The sequence below is a fragment of the Micrasema longulum genome, unplaced genomic scaffold (assembly GCF_059751315.1).
Source record: "Micrasema longulum isolate JH-2025_06_02 unplaced genomic scaffold, ASM5975131v1 h1tg000173l, whole genome shotgun sequence".
Lineage (NCBI taxonomy): Eukaryota > Metazoa > Arthropoda > Insecta > Trichoptera > Brachycentridae > Micrasema > Micrasema longulum.
Window position 1 is genome coordinate 518,767 of NW_028277378.1, and position 25,450 is coordinate 544,216.

General features: G+C 31.5%; 1 protein-coding gene across 1 annotated transcript in view; it reads left to right on the top strand.

Annotated features, from left to right (window-relative positions):
* Positions 1-4,208: 4,208 nt before the first annotated feature.
* LOC148283986 (short-chain dehydrogenase/reductase family 16C member 6) overlaps positions 4,209-25,450 on the top strand; it is a gene marked incomplete at its 3' end in the record, with an annotated part of 105,091 nt that continues 83,849 nt past the window's right edge. Inside the window, exon 1 of the mRNA XM_088242884.1 lies at positions 4,209-4,484. The remainder of the gene's footprint in view (positions 4,485-25,450) is intronic.

Genomic DNA, 25,450 nt, shown 5'->3' on the forward strand with positions numbered 1-25,450 from the left:
TCCGCCTAGTTATAATATAATTTTTGTACATATATAATTCTTATTTTTGTATTTGTATACCTACAATTTTAATATGTTGATGTATAATTCTAATTTTAATATGTTTATGTATAAATCGCATTTTTTTTCCAATTACTTTTAATCGCTATCCCGTTTATAGATTATATTTGTAACTCTTAATAATACATTTTTAAAAGTATCAAACGTTATTTTTGTATTTTCCTTAATATTATTGTTCATGTATATTCTATATTATTAGTTCTTCTAATTTACCATATATTTTTTAATTACAAAAAATAAAAATGCGTATTTTTCTGTAAGAAGAAAGAAGAAGAATTTTTCTGTAATAGACAATCTATGAAAATAATACACATCTAATTTCAGCTCTCAGTTGATCGAATTTCCAATCTTATTTTTTTTCGATGGTTAAAACTCTATGAAATTCAGAGACAATAAAATTTTTGCTGTCATGTATCGATGTGCCCAGGTTTATAAGTTGCCCCAAAAAGATCATAAACGTATTGTGTAATGTTGAAGCACAACGCACCTTTCAGAGGTGGGTATACTACACCCATATAATGAAGAGTGAACATAAATGTACAAACATCCACACCATCATACTTAGAGTTTTTTTAATAAAATATATATATTTGTATTCCTATCCTTACTTTATACGGGGCTTTACTGAATTAGTATACCAATTGCGGCACACCTGGACCAAACGATGAAATATTGCATTGTAAAACACAAGTTTAAGTCAATTTCTGACGAAAAATCAAACCTCGGACCTGATGCAAGGTAGCCGTTAGGCGCGTAGCGTTAAGTTCTACATCGCGAGGAAAACATTAGGAAAGATTATTATTATTTATTAAACCTTATTTATTTTCCCAATAATACTTTCAAACGAGGAATACAAAACATTACTTTTGAAATTAATCAATCTAATCCTTATTCCTTTGTGACGCGTTGTGTATATTGTTTTTTAAAATGGTATTCCGTTGGAGAAAAAAATATCTCACGGGCCTCATTTGGCTACTGTCCTTATATGGTTAAGATACCTTACAAATAATATAGTAAAGTATGTGTAAGAAAAATCATAAAAACATATTACAACAGAGATGAAGAGCATTTGAGAAAAGGTAATATAGAAGTTTAGGCATCTACAGGGCTTATGACTTGTCAATGGCTGGTTTAAGTGGCGACTTTACACACTGTGTAACATTCACCATTCTGTCCATATTTGAACATCTATATTCCTTCAATTCTTTCATCTGTTGATGTTTGTGAAGTAAAAGAGCTGAAACCTTTATTTATGCGGGTGAGATTTATGTGATTGAATTAGTTCACCTACATACTAGGCAACGCCTGAAAATGTTATTTTTGCTATTTCTATACTTCTTCATGGAACAGGTAATTTATCAACAATATTTTGAGTTTGTCCAAATTTTTGTAGACAAGGACTGGATTCAACTAGTTGAATTATTAGATGAATCTCACCCGCATTAATAAAGGTTTCAGCTCTTTAACTTCACAAACATCAACAGATGAAAGAATTGAAGAAATATAGATGTTCAAATATAGGCAGAATGGTGAATGTTACACAGTGTGTAAAGTGGCCACTTAAACCAGCTAATGACAGGTCATAAGCCCTGTAGATGCATAGACTTCTATATTACCTTTTCTCAAATGTTTTTCATCTCTGTTGTAATATGTTAATATAAACAGCTCCCCAGGGAGTTGAATCCAGTCCTTGTCTACAAAAATTTGGACAAACTCAAAATATTGTTTAAAACTCACAAAATTTAATAATAAAAGAAAACTGCAGTGAGCCGATATGTTATATTTATAAGGATCGTAAGACGACTAAATTTTGACCACTTTATAATAAAATTATCCAAAAACTATCTCATTTACATCACAACTGTATTATTTGTATCGCCAGTACAGGGAAAACAAATGCAAGTCTTACGAAAATATTATATTTAGACTAAGGAAACGTAATCACGCAATATCTCATTTGAAATTAATTTTGCAAGTCTTTTAGCGCTTCTTTGATTAATTCATTAATTATCCGATAACATATAACAACAATGTAGGCTTTTTTTAAGGCACAGAAACATAATATCGTAATAAATTTTTAATTACCTCGGACGAATCTTATTGGTAGTTAAAATATTTTTACTTCATAACTCCAGGGTAATTTTAACGAGAGCAGTGCAGTGTGAGGATACCGATTTCGGAGTATTTTTTAAATTTAAAATAAGTACGCCAACGATAATTTTTCTTTTATTATTAGTAAATTAAGGTTTTTCGCATTGTATTCGGGTTGAAAAAATTCAATTGAAATTTTTAAGTATTCTAAAAATTTTTGGTTTTTATCTGTGTTCTACTCTTTATTATAATATTGATATAACTAAATTAATATATTTAAAATGAAATTACAGTGAAAGTACATTTTTCCGCATGCCCGAAACCGGTTTAAAGACCGTGGGTCTTCCTATCGGTTTCACTCATACAAAAAGAGCATAGTTTTTTTGGCAGGGTTATGGATAAAAGCAATATTTTAGAGTCAACCAAAAAACAGACGGATCAAAAAGAAATCAAGTGGAGATAAGTTAGCCCTGTAGTGTAGTAGTTGGCTCGTTTGCCCGTCGTGCCCTACTATTCTTAAGGTCCTGGTTTCAATTTCTAGCGGGGTCAACGTGAACTATTTGTTTTAAAGGCGGTTGATTTTTCAGTAAAATATTTCACCGTCTCTGAACTGACACATAAAGATATGATTTTATCTTTTGTAACAAAAAATATTCAGATACGCTACAATTTTTGAACTTTTTCAGTGCCCCATGGACCATTGGGTTTGGACAGTGGAATGACTATGAGACAAAAACATTCACAATGTGTTTGATTTCTAAATATTATATAAATACACAAAAACATAATTACCAGAACTTTTATTCCTCTTTTGTTAAGTATTCTTAACTTATTATTTATAAATTATTTTATTAGTTAATAAAACATTAGACCATAGAATTAAGAATAGTCCAGAAACCGCATACGCACATCAAATAGAAGGCGACTTAACTATTCATAAATGAGTAGGTTTACGTTTCGACCCATTGGTTTCTTTGTAGACGTCGCTCAGTACGCAACTCCTGATTCGAATTGAACCATGCCGTGTTGTGTCCTTTTAAAGTGTAGAAATACTTCTAGGATCTTAAAAAAAACATGATGCAATCACATTTCACGTGTAATTAGCAAATGAACGTGTATGTCACAAATGCATTACTTAAAAATTGAATTATTTTTCCATCTGTCAGATTGTCGAAGAAACAAAATGGAAATTTCGTTAGTGATGCCAGGGTAGTAAATTGTTTTACCATATTTTGCTCATATAATAAGAGAAATAATGAAAATTGAACTTCGGATTAAACAACGCCGTCGTGGACATTTGACCAAAATTATATTTAAAACATCAAATATTATTTAACATAATATAAAACTATCCGTTTTATGTAAAATAAAATTTGTTTTATATTTTAAGTTCAAAGCTCATTCCTTTAATTACTCTTACTAAATAACCTTTACTTATCTACTCTGCTGTTTCAATCAATGTTCCGAGGGCACAAAAAAATTTAAGGAAACTTAAAAAATAGTTTTTTTTTACCTTACATTTGTGTTATGGTTATATTCTTCGCGATCTGGCAATATTACGCAGTGACTTCAAGTATGCGCGCGGCGAAAGTGTGTATAAGTGGGGGAATTATTGGACACAGTCCGATGTATCCAAATATGATTCTACGCTCATTCTTGACTATTCTTAATTCTATGCATTAGACCCACATATTGGATTTAGTATTTACATTTTTATTTTGAGGTTATCTTCTAATGAGATGTCAGGGGAGCATGGTGAGATCTTACCCTCAAACTGAGGAAAGTAGGTAGGTACCCAAAGAAAAACGTTTATCTAGATTGTGTAGGTAGGCACGGAGTGTTGCGAACAGGCGCTAGTAGTCCATTTTTGACGCGTGGGGCCGCAATGTCTGGAAACGACTTTATTTCCACAATCGCCCTCTATCGCCACAGGAAACGGAAAACGTTATGGCTAATAACACAAGCTTGCACGTTTTTTTGTTTCACGTAGTTCATTTGGCGGTCGCAAAAAGTCTCCGTGATTTTCGTTTAAATATTATGAGAGGGGAGGACGCCGCTTGTGTCAGTCAGTTTCGATCAGTTGCTGCGGCTGCGTGTTAGCCCAGTGCCTCCGCCGCGCGTGCGCAAAATCAACCAATCACAGCGGGACATTTTCCCGCTAATCTTTTCAGTTTTCCAGCGTTTGCCGCTCAAAAATAAACCATAGACATTTTTTTCTCGACAACAAGTGAAACATATCACACTATAAAAGTACATTTAATTTACAAAAATACAAAAATAACCGATATTGTTTTGTGCTGCGCTTGGAATTTGATTTGTTTCCGTGTTAACAGGTACGCTTGTTTATATTACTTATCATAAAGATCGGTATACGCATTAAAAATATATCTTATTCGGCATTAAAACCAGGATGCAAAAATTGCACATTGTCACGAAAATTAAATAATGATATTTATAATATAAATTTATAATTCAGAATTTAAAATACAAAAAAAAAATATTTGTATAAAAGGCTTTGTAATATGAAATATATTCGTGTTTTCAATAACTAAGAAATAAAAAATAAAAAATAATGTTTTAGGGATATATTTCAATTGAAAAAGCTAATGTAATCATTTTATTTATGAAAAAATTGTACATTTCAAACTAAGTTATTTGTGTTACACATTATATCTCTCATTCTCTAAAAATTAAAAAAAAAATTCTATAGATAAAAGTAAAAAATGTTAATCAGTAGCAAATTGGTTTGCATCTATAAAACTATCTTTAAATACTAAGAAAACAAAAATTGAACATTTTCGTCCAATCTAAGCATCTCCATTCAATTTAAAAATAATAATTCATTCCAATAGAATAAAAACAACTTCACACTGTAATATTTTAGGCATTAAACTAGATAACCATTTAAACTGGAAAACGCGTAAGACTGCTGTAGCTAAAATCAGCAGTTATATATTTGTATTAGACGAACTAATTAAAATATGTGTATTCAATTTTGGAATATGTTTTTTTGAGTAACTCTACAAATGTACAGAATGCTTTTATAATTAAAGAAAGATGCACGAGGAAAATGATAAATGCTCTTTACTTGGCAACACGCAGGCTAATTTTTATTAGACTAAATTAATTAACATTAAAAGGTATTTATATAGTGGAACTTTATCTTATTGTAAAATCAAGACTAGAATATTTTTGTAAACAGGAAAATAGTCACGTTCACATCACTAGAAACAAAAGTATATTGAAAATTCCGTTGGCGAAAAAATCGTTTATTCAAAGATATATGCATGGCCGTAAAAATATAATAAACTCCCAAAAAAATAAAGGAACTTTATTGTATCAACATTTTTGAAAGTGTTAAAAATCTTCTTTGTAAATATTTTTTTTTTTTTTTTAAAAGAAATATCTGCGTTCTTATGATTTACCCAAATATTTAATTTTGAGGGCCATTTTCAACGAGTTGTAAATAACTCACTATTAGAAAATGGAATCAAGTTGGGGTAGAGTGGGATTCGAACCTTTGGTCCGTGAGTCCGAGACACTAGCCACGGGACCACAACCCGATCTAAATGTCACTCAGTGTTAATTAATATTTGGAAGGTGCAAAGCAGTCAATTTAAATTAATGTAATAAATGTTAATAATGTAAGCACTAGACACCACAAATTTTAACTTTTTCAAATATCAATTATACGTATTTTAAATTTTGAATTATTCTTGTATTTTTCAAATGTTTTTGGTCTGACTGTAAGAAATTGCTAACGGCAATAAGTCCACCATTTAACCATGCATACCTTCTTTTTATTATTTTGTATTTATCACATTGTAAATATTATGGTTAATAAGTATTTATTATTATTGTTATTTATACAGAGAAAGATACTGAAAAGAGAGTGAGTGCTGAAAACAGAGTGAACTGTGATTAAAATCAACTTTAGCAAAAAAATGCTTGTCGCGGGAAGCGAAACTAGCGGTTCACAGTGAAGTCCTGGTACCGATGCTAATGTATGGAAATGAAGTATGGATTTGGAAAAAAGCAAGGATGAAAGTAGGCTAAATGCTGTCGAAATGCGATCTTTCAGACGATTTTGTGATAAAACAATGCATGATGGGTTCACAAATGTCGAGATCCGTGCAGTATGTAACGTTGAGGCGAGTATTATCGAACAAATTCAGATAGAGGTTCTACGTTGGTTTGGATAAAGTATAAAGATGAAGAGCGAACGGTCTGCGAAAGAATAACAAAGATTATTTACGTGTAAACGTTGATGAACACGAAAAATACCGAGAAATGCATGGCATGACCAAATCTAGCAAAAAATTGATGATGGACATGTTGAAAGTCAAAATAATCGGCGTGCATGTTCGAGAAGATAAATGGAATGAAGAGGAGGCAAGAATAGACAGAGTGATGTTGCGTTATCTATCTTATCTGGCTACCGCTATAGCGAAACGGAGCGATGGTTTGTTAGTGTTTTGTTTGTATGTGTTTTTTAAATACGCATTTTAATAATATAATTACAAGGCATTCAATTATCCATTCATTATAATATTATACATAAATTAGTGGGTGTTTGTATTTCTCAATAGTGAAATTGAGTACCTAACCAATTTATAAATATTACCAACTGCTATAAAATTCTCGTGGGTATTTTATTCACCTAAATAAAACAAAGGAATCTGTTTTTGGTTTATCTTAATTAATGAATGTATACGTGCGCTATTCAATAATTGTGTATTTAACGATTTATTAACTTTCATTTTCCTTCCTTCCTTAACCTTTCAAGTCCTTTTAATAAGACAAATTTACTTAAAGTCATGTCTGATCAACTTTTGGACCACTAGTAAACAAAGAACTCAACAAAAATAGTAACAAGATATTCCTCTTACGTGAATTACTACGCACCAAAAAGTAAAACAACTTTAGCTAAGAGGCATTTCTCTGCGGTAGGTCCAAGGATCTTTAATTTACTGGATCAGGTGACAAAGGAGTTTGAGTCATTTTCAAAATTCAAATCTGGTTTTAGTAATTGGTTTGTTCAAACGGGAATAGACTACTGCGATAGAATGTGGAATAACTAGGGAACGACCAATTTGTATTTATAAATGAAAAATGTAATAAGTGGTTTAATGTATAAAGTATTGATGATATGTATAAACTTAATATGTATGTAAAAAATATATTATGGATGTGTATATGCGAATATATACATGTATATATGTGTGTATGTATATTTATGAATGCATTACAAGTGCCCCGACTCAACACGGATTTTGTAGCGAGCGGGGCAAGTTCACAGGCATGAGTCGTTCCCGATTGTGTCGTTATAAACTGTGTCTCTGTCCTTAATAAATGTATGTACAATGGTATTGATAAATAAAAATAATAAAATTATTCCTGTAAATACGTTCAATTTATTTATTAAATTACACATAGGTACGAATATATGCAATTTGGCTGGATTGCAATATTTTTGTTCTTTTTTTCTATCTTTAAATAACATCAACTCTGATGATGGACGCTGTAATACGATCCGAAACGTAAAAAGTACGAACGGCGCACGGGATATTAACACAGAAAAACTCATTGTGCAACTAAAATATAAATAGAATGATAAAAATAATGCAATGGTAAAAATGTACGCGATTGTTTATTAATGTATAAATATAATTATCTTTATAAAATTGCAGTTTATTAATATTAATACATTTATTTATGAATCAACAACGTACCGCCATTAAAATGACAATAATTAATATTTTCAATATTATTAATAACCTTAACTACCTTTTGTAATTACCGTTATTCGCGATTCGAACATAATTAGTGGAAAAACATTTATGTAATAATTGGTGTTCTATGAAAACATAATGATGATATTTATCGGGTTTCTTATGGTAAATAATTCAAATCATCACGTGCACGTATTTCTAAGGATTATGTTTCTTGTGGAGTATGAATAAAATTGCTTAACCTAGCCGGACCGAAGGGGGGGATTCGAATCCCCCATTGACTGATTTGGTCAATTTCACTTTGTGTACATAAGCATTCGGCAAACTAACAAAAATGAATAAAATACACGAATGAGTAAAATATGTGTACGCGAAAACATGAATAAATTATCGCACGGTCATAAACACTTCCAACGTTTTATTCCCATGATGCTATATACAAGTAGGCGTTGGGGTCGTTTGGTCCCCCGTTCGTATCATTTGTAATTTTTGGATGCTTAGTGAGGGAAAGGTTAAAAAGTGCCATTACAGATTTTCGAAATTTTCTCGAAAATAGGCATGGGGTCGTTTGGCCATCTTTGATACTGAGAACCTCAAGCGTTTTTGTATTCTCGTTTTATTCACCTGATGCCATATACAAGTGTAAATTTTCGGATCATGTGTAATTTTTGGATGCTTAGTGAGGTTGACAAGAAACTTGTTTTGTTGCTAGATAACTCAACAGAAATGAAAGTAATCTATTACTGGTAGGTTTATTTGATCACCTTTAATACTGTGTAACATTTCCTATTATGTCCATGTTTGAAACTAATTTATTTTATCATTCTATATGTTGTTTTTTTTTTGTTTAAATCACTGTTATTTATTTATATTTGGATAATTTATATATCGTCATTTTTGTGAAAATCACCTCAAAGGGCGCAAAATAAATATTGTTTTATTTATTTAACAATAATTATTGTATTCGGCAATACTTTACTGGTTATTTATTTAACCCGTTCCGTAATGTAGACTATGTTTATTAAAAAGAATATATTTACGAATGAAAAATTAATGAACAGAAAAGAGATATCTGCTGATATGCCGACATGTACAGAAAAATATGTTTGTATTATGCGCAGAAGCCGTATTTAGTAAGCAAATTGTCATATAAATGGGTGAATTCTGCTTGCATTTATACGGTTTCTAGATACAAAAAATTGAGCATGAGATCAGCTATGGACTGATATTTTGAACGCATATAATAGCGCGGTATAGCGCGTATTTAGTACGTTTAATACCGCGCTGTAAATGCATTCATAATACCAGTCTTGGTATAGTTATTAGGTACATTCAAATCGATCTCATTCAGTATATTTGGATTATGTATACACCTCCAGAAAACAACTTATCGTTCGTTTGTCAAATTAAATAAAAGTGAAACCAAACTAAGATGTTTTATTGATAATTTTATCTTTTTCATTAACTATGGAGTTTCATCTAGAGATATCTACAAAAAACATCAATATAACTTATAAAACTGTTTCCCGAGAAAAATATGACGTCAAGATTCGAGGGTGTTGTATCGAGCATCTCTGCTTTTAATAATGATGGACACAAGAATGGATAATAATTCAATTGTACATACGCAGAAGGGTTACCGGTGATTTTGTTTTTTAGAGTAATTTAGCAAAAGTTTTTAGGCAAAGCTCTCTTCATGATTTTTATTTTAAATGACACACTGTTTATTTCACAAAAGTGATGATTGTCAATGGTTCCTTTTATTCTTATTATTATGGATAACTTATACAGCTCTATTTTCGAAATAAATTACCTCAACGGCGCTTGTTTCTATACATACCATGTTACGTTTAAATAACACATTTTTTTATTTTGTATATCATATACCCATCTAAGTGGGCATCTAAATTATAAAAATAAGATTGAATTAATGCTTTGTTCCTCAATCAATTAAAGCTCGTTATTTCACATTTATTCATACACGTAAATAAATTTTAATCTTACAAACGATTTTATAATGAAAATCAATAGAGTGAGTTTTTTATCTATTTTATATTCCACCAGAATACATAACATATTATTTACGAGGAAAGCCAGTGCCAAAGAATACATTTTACGAGTTTAGTTTAGTTTGTTTTTTCTATTTTACTATTTATCTTCAAATAAATTTAACACTACTGTTTTTTTCTCACATACACATTTTTTTGTTGCTATTATAGCTTGCTGAATAGGGCTTCCTTCTGCTCGTAATGTAGATATGGTTTTCTGTACATATTGGCATCTTAGAAGCTTTCGTATGATTCGTCAGATGGTTGTTGTTGGAATCAAATATACACGAATTAATACATATACATGTATGTATGTATGTGTATATGCATATGTTTGTGCATTCACTAAATATCATAAGATGCATTTGAAATGTTATTCTCACTGATTAATAGTTTATCATTACGCAATGGGTTAAATAATTTGTAAAGTAATGCTGACTAAACTATTGTGACATAAATAAATAAATATTTTCCAAAAATTACTGAAGTTCAGTCTAAAAATTATATATATAGAAAAATGTGAGCTTGAATCATTTCACATGGATATTATTCATATAAAAATAGTTCAGGAAAACAGATGCAGCGATCGATCATATTTTAATGTATAAAAACAGATAACAAATATATTTATTTACGTTCAAGACTATAACAATTAAGACGTGTTTAAAATTTATCTAATCTCACGATATTCATAGCTTATTACTCATAACCAATTAATTGTGATTAAAATGATGTTGGATAAAAAAGGCCTTTTGAGTTCTTATTTTTGTAGCACAACAGAGAGGCTGATATTGTTTTCTATATTAACAATTTTTTAATCAAGATATAAGGTATTTTTTTTTAGTTCCATTAATAGGATGTAGTAAAACAAATATATACATTGAATAAATGTACGAAAACACTACAAGGTTTTTCGCCACAGTATAGTATTTTCTCGAATCGGAAATAACGTTGAAAATATATTTAATACTTATGACAGATTTTTTACGATTTTAAAGGTATAAAACATAATTTCATTAATAACTTTCGGCTTTAAAAACGGGCACATACAATACGTCCCGCAGTTGCCGTCACGTCACTTTGAGGTCACACGTCATGCTTGCCAAGTTCACTTCTAACAAACATTACGTACAAGTATGGCGCGGTAGCGTAATACGTGTCGTTTGTCCCATTGGGCGCGAACGTCTTTTTTTAGGTAATTTAAAATATGCGTTTTTTAAACCATTGTAGAAAATTTATCCGACGTCTCACGGAAAAAAACAATAGTACCGTTTTCACTTTTTATTTATTTAAAAATAATATTTTTTTACATACGGGAAAAGATTGTATTTATTTCACCGTTTTTAGTTCGCTGTTGCATTTTTCGTGTTATAAAAGGGTCTCTTTTAGAATATAATTCATTGTTGTTGATGATTTGATAAAATAAATTCATCTTACCACGTGTCACATGAACAAATTCATATTATTTATCCGATGAAGAATTACACAACCACTGACCAAAGGTCAAATTCTTCGTGCGCCATTATTCGAACGTAGGATCTGAAAAATTAACATATTAGGTAACTCCGTAAACCATTACAAATAGCGAATAGCAAAAAAGGTTTAGGTTAATCTGATCGGATGCTGCACCTAAAGAGATAAAATGAATACATTAAATTCAAAGATCATCCGTAGAAGTAAATCACTTAGTCACCATGGATGCTCTAAAAAACAACTTGCTTAATACATTACGATTTAAATTATTATATTTAAAATTATTCCAAAAATTTAAAGTGGATAACAGTTTTGAGTTTTTTTTTATTTATAACACAAAGTATTTTACAAGTATATTACGTTGATTTACGTTCGCAGGAGTTACGAAAACTCAATTCGAGACATAAATAATATTAACACGTAAAACCCGATAATTGAAAAAATAACACAGGTGGCGAAGTGAGAACTCACAGACCCAGTTTTAAAAGTCACTTTTAGGGCCTGTTTTGTGTTTTTTTTTATAAAAAAAAATAACGAAATGTACATTAAGGCATTGAGATGACATGTCATAAGTTTTTTGAGAGATTTCTTAGGTTTTTTCCAATTATAATTTAAAATATCGAAGTGACGCAAATAGCCTTTAACATTAAAAAATATCACATATTGAGAACAACAAAGAAACATAGCAAGTTTAGCACCTTTATAACTAAATATAGCACAACAATGTATACGCCAAAAACCTTTTCCTACACAAGCAGAATAAATATTGTTTAAAAATTCATTTAAGAATGAAAAAAGTAGTGAATCTACTAAGGGAGATAAGGTCATAAACATCACATTTCAGAAATAATAATTTAATAAATTTAATAAGTTTAATTCACATAAATTAACAAATGGGGGAATATGTATCGTCAACGATCATTTCAAATGCTGTAAGGGTCAAATACATTGTAAATTGCTCAAGAGAGGGAAATAAGAAATATATATATATTGTATTTATCGACGGTAAAAAAACTGATGCGCCACTATTGCCAAAATTGAACTATATTAATACCACGAACTAAATATACCAAAAACACTCTTGCACGACGATCATAAAATCAAGTAACGAACTATATATTTAATGTTATAGGTTTTTAAATTTTATCATAATATGTAATTCATTATTTTAATTGACATATTTTGTTGTTGTTAATTATTATGTTAGTGAATAAAAGAGTACTTGTAAATATATTTAAACGAAACTTGAAATTTATAAATAAATAAAAAATACTTCAAAAATACCTATTTTTTTTACACGGTACTGCGTAAAACGTATCCAGGGTGTAAAGAAGGGTATGGTGTATTTCGTAAAAGTTTCATTTCACCCATTAAATAAATATGTATTGATAATCAAATTTTCGCTATAACTGTAGGAAATTAAAATTGGTGTTTTTTTGTGTTCATACATTTAATTACTATCATTAGAAAAGATTTTTCTACAGACAATGCTAAAAATGAGGTGAAGATCAATTTCTCGATGTACAACCTCAAGCAAGTTGACAAAGTGCCGGTGGTTGCATGTGTATATAATCGGAGTCTAGTGAGTGTAAAATTAAATTTTCCATGGAAGCAATCATCGAATCGCTTCGGTGCTGCAGTCGAGGAAGATGAGAAAATCACAAGAGAAAATGATTTTTATTGCAGCCTTTCTCTGTCGTAAATATGACTACTTTAATACTACCCTCAATTATTTTATTTTAACCGTTAAATTACGTTGAATTAAATATACCTACTTGGAGATATCTTTCACCGATAAGATGTAAATGTTTATTATTATTCAATAGTTATTTTCTAAAATACAAAAGTGGGTCCACAATATTTATAAATTTACGTAATACGTATGGGACACTTGTCCGTGTAGGGGCAGATGAAGAACACATTTATGTAACTATGCAAAATAGAATCGGAATCCTGGACGAATGCTTTTGACTCGATAGCTGCTCTCAGGTAAAACTACTGAAAATCTATCTCTGAGCTGAAATCGAGTGAAGAAACGTCCGTCTCGTGGTGTAGTAGTTGGCTTGTTTACCTACCACGTTTGAGGTGCTGAATTTGATTATTTATTAGATTAGACATAAATAATTAATTTCAAGGGCTTTGGAACTGCGTTATTTCATCGTTTTTGGAGTGGCACCTAAAGCGTAAGACTTTCCTCTAGGGACTATGAAATATTTTAGTGTAAAAACATATTTTTAAATAATATTTCATATCAACCACGTCGGGATAGAACCTGAGACCTCTTGCATGGTAGGCAAATGCGCTGACCATTACACCACGAGGCCGATCGATAGTGTTTAAATAAATATATTTAAATAGCATTGAAACAGAAACAAGGTGGTATATCAATAGAAAGATACTGGTTTATTCGATATAATATATGCGTAACATTTTCAAGTTCATTTTCATACACGTTATGTCATGTTGTGGACATGTAAGTAAAACAGAATAATACTAATATATCAAAGAAATATTTCACCTTTTCCAAACAGTTAGTTATTTAAATTAATATAAGGTTTTTTTTTTTTTTTTTTTTTTTATTTGAAAATTTATTTATAAACCCTTACGGATTATTACATTCATATTACATAAAATAATATATACATTTTTAATTTATACTCTGTTGTTCAAGATAATATTTTTTACGTCTTTTGAAAAGTTTGTCTGAGTCTTTTGTTTAGTTTTGTCTGGTAGTTTATTATATAATTTCAGTCCCTGGTTCATTAGTCTTGATTGTCCTTGTCTTGTTTTAGAAAGTTGTATATGGTATTTGTCTGATATTCTCGTATTATGTCCATGTTGACTACAATTTTTTACTAGTTTTAGTTCTTCGTCTACAATTACATTAGTGGCTAATTTATGGATAAATTTTAATGATTCTAGTTGAAAGAGTTCAGTTATATTTAATTGCTTAGTTTGTTTAAAAAGTTCTCTAGTTGCAGTTAAATAGGGAAGGTCATACACTAACTTTAATATTTTATTTTGTTGTCTTTGTAGTCTGTTTATGTCATTTTGATATCCTGCTCCCCATAATAGTTGCGTATAACATATTTTAGTTTTTACATAGGCTTCATACATTAGAATTTTTTCCGTTTTTGGAATCAAATTTTTGATTTTAAAAAAAAAGACTCGATAATGTAATGGTAATATAGTTCTCTTAGTCAAACTTCTACTTACTAAGTTAAATGTATGTACAGGATACGCGTCGTTTTTAACATTTTTTTTTAAGTTAGCGAAATACATTTGTACATATTTATTGACTCATAACGGTTGTAAAAGTAAATTATTTCATTTAATCCCAAAAAAAACACTCCCACATTATCAGGAGTCAGATGGGTCATGGGGTCTACCGCAAGTTTTAAATTCTGGCAAAAAAACAGGTCTTTGTGTTTTAAAATATTCAATTTATTCTCCAGCATTGTAAAACGACGACTGATTCAATTGAATAAATGAGCGAAAAATTAGTTACAGTGTTTGGGTCGAGAAAAATCAGAAAAATTGTTGAAATAATTAAATGAATAAATAAAGGTTTCAGCTCTTTAACTTCACAAATATCAACATATGAAAGAATTGAAGGAATATAGATGTTCAAATATGGGCAGAATGGTGAATGTTACACAGTGTGTAAAGTGGCCACTTAAACCAGCCAATGACAGGTCATAAGCTTTGTAAATGCCTAGACTTCTATATAACCTTCTTTAAAATTTTCTTCGTCTTTTTTGTAATATGTTAACTTTCATAAGTAATAAAATTGTGTGATAAATTTTCTACTTAGTAGGTTGTCTTTTATTGTTTTTTAATTTTTTTATTTATAAATCATATAACATATAGTATTTTACAAGTATAATACGTTGAATTACATTTCCAGGAGTTACAAAAACTCAATTCGGGACATAAATAATATTAGCATTTAGAAAATAATACATATTGAGAACAACAAAGAAACAAAGGAAGTTTATAACTAAATATACAACAACAATGGCCTCCGTGGTGTAGTGGTCAAGACGCTTGACTCACGCTCGGAAGGTTCCGTTCTATTCCCGGTGAGAACACAAAAATCAAAATGAATTTTTCTCAAGCCTGGGTGTTCTGTGATGTAATTCACCACTGTAATTGGGCCTACTGGCCTGTAGTGGTGCAAAAATAAATGAAAAAATGAAAACAATATATACGCCTTAAACCTTTTCTTACACAAGCAGAATGAATGTATAAAAAAACGCTTTTAAGAATAAAAAAAAGTAGTGAATATACTAAGGGAGATAAGGTCATTAACATCACATGCCATGCAGATGATGCTGCTGATGTTTATTTTGCTCTGTACTTACAAATGTCTGCCTTATAAATTGTACCTAGTTAGGCAGACTACACATAATCCAGAGAAAATATTTCCAAACATTTTAGTAGATAAAGATATAGTTAAACCATTATTACTATTATATAATGTAGTTTTTCCATTTTAACTGTCAAGTTTAAGTATGTTGTGCTCTCTAGTTTTCAGAGTCTTTCCATATGGTTGAAAATTCACAAATACATGTATAAATGGTCTGTAGTATTGTAGTATGTAGTATTTATATGGCTTTTTTTACTTATTCAATAAAAGTGCGGATAATATCAATTTAATAAATTTAATACCAGATAATACCGTTTGCTCCTATTACTGGAGGTTGACGATCACCATCCTGAACCTGAACTCGTCACGATCCTGTGTCATTTTAAACAGCGCTGGTGTACCCGGCACATTGAACCACTGTCTTAGATTTCTGAGCTTCTTTACTTCCCATACCCCACCTGCCTTCTATCTCTATTTTCACAATAAGTTGTAGAAGGGCATACTTCTCATTGCGAAATATTTTCCAAAGTCTGAGGCTTTCTTCTTTAGATTGTGGTTCGTAACTTCTTCTCTTTATTCGTAATTAAAACCGCTTCTTTGAAAACGACCAGTCATTGAGATTCGAAGCATTATTTTGCACAACCCTCGTTCGATTTAACTTTTACTGTATTCATAAATCATTATTTTAGTTTTATAACTCTTTAGATCTTTAACATCCTTCCGGCAATGTATCAATAAGAAGTACATAATATATGACCTACTTTACTAAACTTTAATGATATTTAAGAAAAGGTCGTTGCATGTAAAATTGATAATAAAGATAGATTATTTTCTATGAGAACTTTCAGCGTCGCTACTGTTTAATATGAAGTAGTAAAATTTTAATAGCTTAATATATCACTGCAAGTAATAAATATATTTACTTAACTACCTAAGTTGTAGGTCGAGAAATTCTAACTAAATCCAAGACAAAAAAGCTTACGCTTTGACCACCTCGCCTTTGGGGGGTAAATGGCTCCTCACTCCTCATTCCCTCTTATGTACCGTACATTCAGTTGTTATTAAGAGCCCTAGGCCCGTATTACAATGGGAAGATACGATTTTTCTTTAATTTCAAACTTAATTTTATCTTCAATTTTATCTGCAAAGTAAATTGAAGAAAAATATAATATGTACCGATGAAGATAGCGTTTGTGATCGCGGCCTGGGCTGGTATTCTTAACGCGTTTACAGCGCGCAATAACAATTGCAAGTTAACAGAGTTATCGTCGACTGTCTATAAAGAAATATCGATATCTATGTTAGAAAATGTGCATGTTTGTATGAAATTTTTAGGTACTTTCAACGTTACCTGTAATTGAACATGTTTTGAAAAATAAATGTTTAAAAATTTTCTTTTTAGATAAAAGTGAAGGTAAATGCTAACTTTACATCGTAATACAGGGCCTCAAATTATTTAAAATTAATATAGGTAAAGTTATATCATGATCTAGGCAGACACGGTCAGCGTGTGTGTGTCATATATAAGTCAGGAGTCAGGACACCGCTTGTCTCTTGAATGCTTGCCTTTGCTGTAGGAACTCACCGAAAATGCTGTTAAGATAGATTTTGTTAAATAATGCTCTAAGGATCACTTAAAATTTTACAAATTTCCGCTTACGAGATAATTCCATAATGTTTATGGCGATTCATGTAATAATATTATGACTGTCGAATTTACAAACAATACGACTGATTCTGTGAGGAACTGATTTGGGCCGCAATTACAAACGCTATCTATCTTTATCGGTACACATCGAGACGGTATATTTAACTTTTCTACTACCTGTACTTTCCTCGGTATGGTGAATTTTGATCTACCGACATGTCGAAAAAGTAAAGTTAAAAGTTTAATTAAAAGTCAAAACTAAAAGTTTAAACTAAGAATTAAAATAAAAAGTTGAAATTGAAAGATAAAATTAAAAGTCAAATTAAAAGTTAAAAGTCAAGCAGGAGATAAATTTAAAATGTCTTTAACAGATCTAATAAAAATATGGTATTTACAATTTAATATGTCGTTGTCACTAAAACTGTCATTTTAGGTTATTTGTATTCTTCGAAGAGTGCTATTTTTCAAATAATTAGTCATTGAGTTGGGAATGTCGAAGAGTACAGATTGACGAGTTCTACGGACAGGGACTCGATATAAAATGCCTCTAACAACTTCTGGGCTATCAATGTATTGTATATTATATTTCTACTTTTTATGTAATAGCTGTAAAAATCCCAAATAAAATAAAATAAATAAATAAATAATTGCCCCCCGGGGTAGCGAGAAACTTGTCCTGAGAAGAATGCAAGTACGCCTGCGCAGAAGTGCCACGTACTCTATATATTCCTTTCTAAAGTAAATAAGAACTGTTTTTGCTGGAAGTCCACTGCGCTTTCACGGTCGCCTGTGAATCGATTGACCTTTTTAAAGCACTTTCGCTACAGGCACAGGTACGTACAACCACAGGCGCAGGTACAGAGTACATGTTATAACGCTCTCGAGTTCTCCGACACGGTGATGCGTGTTATTCTGGGCTCTACGTCATCACCACGTGGCGCAACGGCTAACTTTATGGCACTGTAGTTGTTGTTAGTGATACCATAATTAGCATAAGCATTAGCATTGCCGTCGTGAATTCACGATTACTTACATTATTTTTATATCAGACTGATTTTATCGACATCCAGAACACTACACGAGTGTTTTTGAACACCGACGCATAATAAATAGACACGTTATTCCTACACATGCTCCCTGTACTACTCACTTCATGTGCTGGGCCCCGATTACAATGGAAAGTTAACATTTACCTTCAATTTTATTTCCAAAGTAAAATTAAGTTTTCTGTATGAAAAGCAGAATATACATACATTTTTTTTATTTTAAACATGTTCAACAAATTACAACAGGGATAAAGAATACCTTAAATAAGGGAATATGGAAGTCTAGGCATTTACAGGGCAAATGACCTGTCAATGGCTGGTTTAAGTGGCCACTTTACACACTGTGTAACATTCACCATTTTGCCTATATTTATAATTTTTTTATCATTTATCATTTATTTATTCATATAAATGTACATTACAAAATAAAATATCTTAATTCATACATATAGAAATAATTAGGTAAAATTAGGTATATTTATAAAAAAAAACACATTAGTATAATATCCAAAGAATAATATGTTAAAAAAGTAAGAGAATCTTGTAACGAAAAACTCCCTCAGAGACGTGAAAAATGTCAATGTCCAAAGTGATATTGTTCAACATAGAGATAGCCCTTTCAACAGGCGTAACCATTGGCAGGTTGGTCCTGTATATTGGAATGTGAAACAGTCTATGCTGACGCTGTCTAAGGTAATTATCCGGAACATAAAAGCTAATGCTCCGCATAATTTCAGGGTTGTCAATAATACCACGCAACAATCGTAAGAAGTGCGTTGTTAAATACACATTCCTTCTAGTCTTCAAACTGCTGTAACCAAGCATACCCTGGAGGAACTCAGTTTAAACATCCATATTTCTTCAATTCTTCCATTTGCTGATTTTAGTGAAGTTAAATAGCCGTAACCTTTATTGTTGTTAAGAGATTCCTCTGACTCAATTATTTCACATACTATGCAGTCACATAGTAGGGAGTCAGAGGAATCTTTTCACAACAATAAAGGTTTCAGCTCTTTAACTTCACTAAAATCAGTAAATGGAAGAATTGAAGAAATATGAATTGGAGGCACTGTATGGCGAACCGAACATTGCACAATTCATCAAAATAAGAAGATTACAGTGGTTGGGCCATGTGCACAGAATGAATGATAACCGCACCCCAAAAAAGATTATTTATACCACCCCGGAAGGCAGACGAAGCAGAAGCAGACCAAAATTAAGATGGCTGGATAATGTGGAAAGTGACATTAGAGCGATTGCCTTGACGAACTGGAGAAGAGCCGCGGGTGCAGGGACGAATGGAGACAAATTCTGGAGGAAGCCAGGGCCCACAAAGGGCTGTAGCGCCACTGATGATGATGATTATCGCATGGTAATTTAGGAACTCTTCCCAGGGATGGTATTATGAACGCGATTTTAACGCGTTATTGCGCGATTTTACGTACTAAATACGGACTTAAGCAGTGTTAAAATAACGTTCATAAAACCAGCCCAGATATCTACAAAACTCTGATATCCCATACGTATGGAACGCGCCAATAACATTTTACAAAAAAAGAGCGCTAAGAATAATACAGATGGAGACAGAATTAGGGCGTGTATCTTCCCACGCATCATAAATATATCGCTCACCTGATAAAAGAAAAAAATGTAAAATCAATAAAAATAAAGCCAAATTTGTTTTGAAAATATTTTTGTTAAATTTTAAATTTAGTTTACATAAAGTAAATATAGTGTTATTTGTTTTATATTTTTATACTCCGTTTCCTAAAAAAGACTGCATTTTATTTTGTTATTATTAATTTCAAATATCTGATATTTGTTTTGCTTCAAGTTTTAAAGAGACAAATCAAAAGACAAAACAAGTAAATGTGTTTTATGTTTCCAACTGTGTAACTAGAAGTCAAAAGTGTTTCCAACTGAATAGCAAAAATGAATACTTAGAGTGATGCTGCGATGTCCCCCCCTTTCCTATCTGAGACATTGTTCCAATTCATGAAGGTACTGGACATAAAACATTTAAAAAAAAATCATAGACACATTTCTGGTCATGCGGCTACAAGAGTAGATCCCAGCAAAATGCTCTTACGAGGTTTTCCTGTAACTTGAATTATTTAATTCCAAAAACACGTAAGAAGTTTGCTTAGAGGAATTTCTCTTTTGTTGCCCCAAGAGTGTTCAATGTCCATGATGAGCATATTAAGTTCTCCGAAACCAAAGCCATTTTCAAAAATTGTACAAGTCTGAATTTTGTCTAAGGGAAGAGACCATTCCAGGAGACTACTGCGAGATATTGCGTAGATTTATATACTATTAAGTGTGTTGTCCAGATGCCCTTTGAAATATATGTATGTTTATAAAATAATATTTAGTTTTAGAAATTATTAAATTATGTAATACGTGCTTTCACTTTCCATTATATTGTATCCCAACTCAACACAGAGCCTTTGACCTCATAAAGTTTGCGATACGTTATTATATATTTTTTTTGTAATATGTATGTATTAAAAAAGCTACTATCAGGTTAAATTCCTGGATAAGAAAATGGAGTGGAGATAAGTTCGCTTCGTAGGTTCTGTATTAGAATAAAATAACATATTCAAGGAAGACGACACGGCCTCCGTGGTGTAGTGGTCAAGACACTTGACTCACACACGGAAGATTCCGGGTTCAATTCTCGGTGAGAACACATAAATTAAAATGTGATTTTTCTCAAGCCTGGGTGTTCTGTGATGTAATTCACCACTGCAATTGGGCCTCCTGGCTTGTTGTGGTGCAACAAAAAAAAAGAAGGGGCTTGATCTTGATTGTCGCCTCAAGTTAATTATATTAATTTTCAAATGGATTGGAACAAAAATCATGCTAATACAGAACCGTAGAAGTCCGCTTCCATTTTCAAAAGCTCCAAAAAAAATCCAAAATATAAACACCGCACAGACTAATTTAATTAGTTGTTCCGAATCCTAGCGTAATCAATCATATTTAAAACTTTTTACGTGCAAATGAATACTTAATTGTACATTTTCAAACTAATGAGTTTATCGCGTAAAAGTTGACAGATTAAGGTCAGTCACTCTCAGTAGAATGAATAAGAAAGTTCAAGTACAAACAACTAAAGAATACCATCCGAAATATTTTCCCAACAGTCGACAGGCAGATTTACGTATTAAACTTTTATACAAAATTAAATTATGTTTTTTTACATCTCTTGTCTTAGGGGCTCAGTATGTGAATCCGTTCTAAGTCAGACAATGTATATACAACTAGCGGACCCGACAGACGTTGTCTTGCCTAGAAGTTGGCTTGCCTGCTATTAGCTGGTTTAACAAACGCAAAACCTCGAAAATTTCGAATTTTTCATAAACTATATACTAAGTGACATTGAGATCGCAGCGCCACCTACCGGGTCCAATTGTGAATCTAAACCGTCTATGGACCGACTCAAACACACACAAAAGGTTTCATAAAAATCGGTCTAGCCGTTAAAGAGGAGTTCAGTGACATACACGTGAACAAAAGAATGATATATATAACAATATTAATACAGGAATAAGAAAACACATTATTTATTTTGCCTTTTTTGAGCTATTGGCTTTTCGTTTTATCTCCTCTTAAGATTGGCTAAGAGTCCTTGCGGTGCTCAAATCAAAATCGTTGGCTCTAGGGCCATAATAAAGGGAGAAAGTACAGGAATGCGTGTTAATGAAGAAAAGTCAGACTACGTTTTACCCTGAGCCCGCTAAAATTATGACATCCAACTCATGTGCAACGCCGATTTAGTCATTCTTCAACCGCCGGGTTTTGACGCGAACTTGACATTTTATTCGAAACCAAAAGAAATTAAAAGAATTATGCCTTATTGTGTCGTGAAAGCGTGCAAAAACTGTCCGTAAAAAAAGACTTTTCATTGAAAAGTAGGTACCTAGGTACTTTTTTATCATTTAATTCCAAAAATAAGAATTATTCATATTCAAATATTGACCATATATTTGTACTTGTACCCGGGTACTTGTTTATGGTTGAATTCCAAAACTAAAACAATTCATTTTAAAATATGGAATTCTTTTTGCAAATGTCAAACTTTGCTCTTCTCCCCAACGGGGGTGCATTTTATTCATTAATGCGATTTTCAAAAATACGAATATCTAATATTATTTTAGTTTTACCAAAAATCCGGTAAAAAGAAATAAATGGGAAGGTATTATAAGGAATTTAAGAAAATAATCTAATTGGTAAAAGCAAATGTTGATTGTAAACATTCAAAAACAAACTTTTTTTAAACATCCCACATCCTACATCCAACATCCTTCCATTTTGTATGTATATGCGTTCTCGTTAAATGCAAACCTAGTAGGACGATGAAAAAAGATTTATCCTCCTAACTTGTTTTTTACAAATTAGATTGAAAAATGTAGCATGTACGAACACGCGCAGCGCAAAGATCTACATTTCGCTGAAAACCGCACGTAAATCGGTTAAGCCGTTTAGGAGGAGTTCAGTGACGTTACCCGTACATAAAAAATATATATGTAAAGATATTACGATTTATTTCAGACAAAAACATAATCAATGAATTATACAATTCAATTTAAGTTATTCTACCAACATTCGTATCTACTATTATTCCCTCTTCCTCCCCATCCACCAACATCTTTGACTCTCCTCAAGCAAACACACGAAGCAGTGAGACCAACAGTTTCCTCACTTTTACAATTCCACTACATTTCCAGGTTATACGTATGTGAGGTTGACTTTGCGCTAAAGAAGTGTTGACAGTTTTCTTTGGATCAGATCCCTATTAACAAAAAAATGATATTTTTAGCGTGCTGTTTACAACAACTATGGTAGACCATCATGCCATTTTACTGTAGGGGTAGGCAGACAGGTGAGAACGTCATTGCAATCTTTCTTACCATGCTCCTTGTTTCCTCTATTCAGGCATCTTCGCTCGCCGATTGTTCCGCCTTTTCTTATAAAAGGAATATTTGCGTTCTTATAATTTACCCAAATATTCCAATTTTGGTGACCATTTTATACGATTTGTGAATAACTCACTTTTCTAAAATGGAAATCAAGTCGGGGTAGAGTGGGATTTGAACTTTGGACCACTGATCCGTGAGTCCGCAACATTGGCCACGGGACCATAACTCGATTCAAAACATGTCCATTTTAATAGTTTTGTATTTGACCATGCAATACAATCTCAATCATTTTCTGCATAGTTTTGCAATTTACACAGGATTCCAGCTTCTTTCGTCCGTATTTTTCTTTTTCCATGAATCAAAATTGATTGCAGCATTTAGTTATGGAATGCAAAATTTGCTTACTGCCACAAACATTTGTTTAACAGTATTGATTTTGTGAGGTTTACATTCTTTGTATAGGAAATACGAGTAAACAGAACTAAATCTAACTAGAATTCCTTGTAGGTACCACACTATGAGGCCACTAAAGGCCAATCAAATAAATCATTCAATCTATTCGAGGTCCGTAATATTACTTCCGCCGGATATTTTTATACAACTTACCTATAATAAATCTCAATTATGTAAATGGTTATATCTTGTATTTAAAGAAATAAATATAAAATCTACTTACCTGATTTTAATAAAATTTTGGTAATACGCAGATACACATTTTAAAATTAATTTCACCTTAAAGCGATCAATGCTCTTAGCTGCCTACTCAAAAAAAATGCAGAAATTGCTTTATTTTTGATAAATTACGAAGTTCATTAAATTTTCCCAAGACTGTGAGACAAAAAAAGAAAGTGCGAGTATTATTATCTGCCTCCGGAATTAGATACAATTATATTATAATGATTCTAATTTATAACGCAAGGTAAAATACACTGGTATATAAATAAGTTAAGACAGGCAGCGATTTTTGTCTTCAATTATTTGATTTTTCTGTAAATATAAAAAAAATTGAAGAGTGAATGAGTTTAAAAAAATATTGAAAATCTTAAAAATATATTTTTCATTTAAATATGCAACTGTTAACGAAAAGGCGGACTGTAAATGAAAATCGAATTTTATTCAATTTTGTGAATTGGGAAATATTTGAGAAAGGATAGGAATATAGAGTGGATACCTACCTTTAATATAATCTGAATGTTCTTCAATTTCTGGCACTGGATCCCAAAATGAACTATTAAATGTAACAATGTTTTCCTCGACGCGCGACGATTCCAACCACTTTTTTATCCGATTTTATGTCAAGTCAAAAATGTTGTTTGGTTTTTGTTCTAAATCCGAATCATCTAATTTTGAATATCTTCTATCTTGATGTTAGGTAGGTACAATAAGGATGGGTCAAAGGAAGGTTGGGAAAGAAAGGTAATCGGCCAGGAATAGTATCAATAAATGTTGTTATTTACTTAACAGCAACTAATATTCGGATATATTCAAATCGAATAGTGGTCCCGCGGATAGTGTCTCGGACTCACAGCTCAATGATCCGTGGTTCGAATCCTACTCTACCCCAACTTGATTTACATGTTTTAAATTGAATTATGAATTATTTACAACTCTTTGAAAATAGCCCTCAAAATTAAATATGTGGGTAAATCATCAGAATGCAAATATTTCTTTTGATAATATTTTTTTTTATTGATAACTGTTTTTTGCTAATTTATTTTGTTTTTAAACCTAATTTTACATTGGAATAACAGTGGGGTGCTATGTACTCGTCTACCAATAATTAATACCCGTTTTAGGTGCTTTACTTTGACAATGTTTCAATATAAAACTTTTTGGATAAATTATTTTAAAAATTTCACCTTTTTCCACAATGCGAAGTTTATTTGTAAGAAAATATTATTTTATTTGCTATAAATGTTTTTTTTTAAAGAACAAATCGAAGAAACATTTATAACAAGGTATTTAAAATAATACAACCTGCGAACTAATTACTACTTTGTCAAAAGTAGTAATTATTAGTAGTTGTAATCGGTTTGTGGTCCCGTGGCTAGTGTCATGGAC